The sequence below is a fragment of the Solanum tuberosum genome, unplaced genomic scaffold, assembly GCF_000226075.1.
Source record: "Solanum tuberosum cultivar DM 1-3 516 R44 unplaced genomic scaffold, SolTub_3.0 scf00515, whole genome shotgun sequence".
Lineage (NCBI taxonomy): Eukaryota > Viridiplantae > Streptophyta > Magnoliopsida > Solanales > Solanaceae > Solanum > Solanum tuberosum.
The window spans coordinates 312,168-312,650 of NW_006239462.1; positions in this window are offsets into that span (position 1 = coordinate 312,168).

A 483-nucleotide genomic window follows, 5' to 3' on the forward strand; every position below is an offset into this window, starting at 1 on the left:
GCCCCCCCCCCCCCCCCACCAACCCCAAACCAAAAAATAAAGATAGACAAAAGAGGAAATAGTATCAAATCTTTTGATATAACATTGAATATTGTATGAAAGTATATAATAATATATATAATTTATATATATTATTATAATACTAACAAATATATAAAATAGTATTAGGATAAAACTAATTATTTAGATGTTGGAATTTCAACTACTCTGTCTTGATTGAAAGAGTAAATATCTCAAAATGTCTCTCAATTATGAAAATTCACGTAACAAAGTATTTAACTTTATTTTTTATCAATAAAGTCATTCAACTTAAAATTCATGTGTTGTAGAATAACTCAATCAAATTTGTCATTAAAAAACTCACATTACCCCATTAACATTTTGGGTTTGAAGAACAATATCCCCTCACATTTCGAATAGGATAATAAACTCCTTCAATCTTAAATCAATTACTAAAAATAAGGTGAATTATTACATTTATTT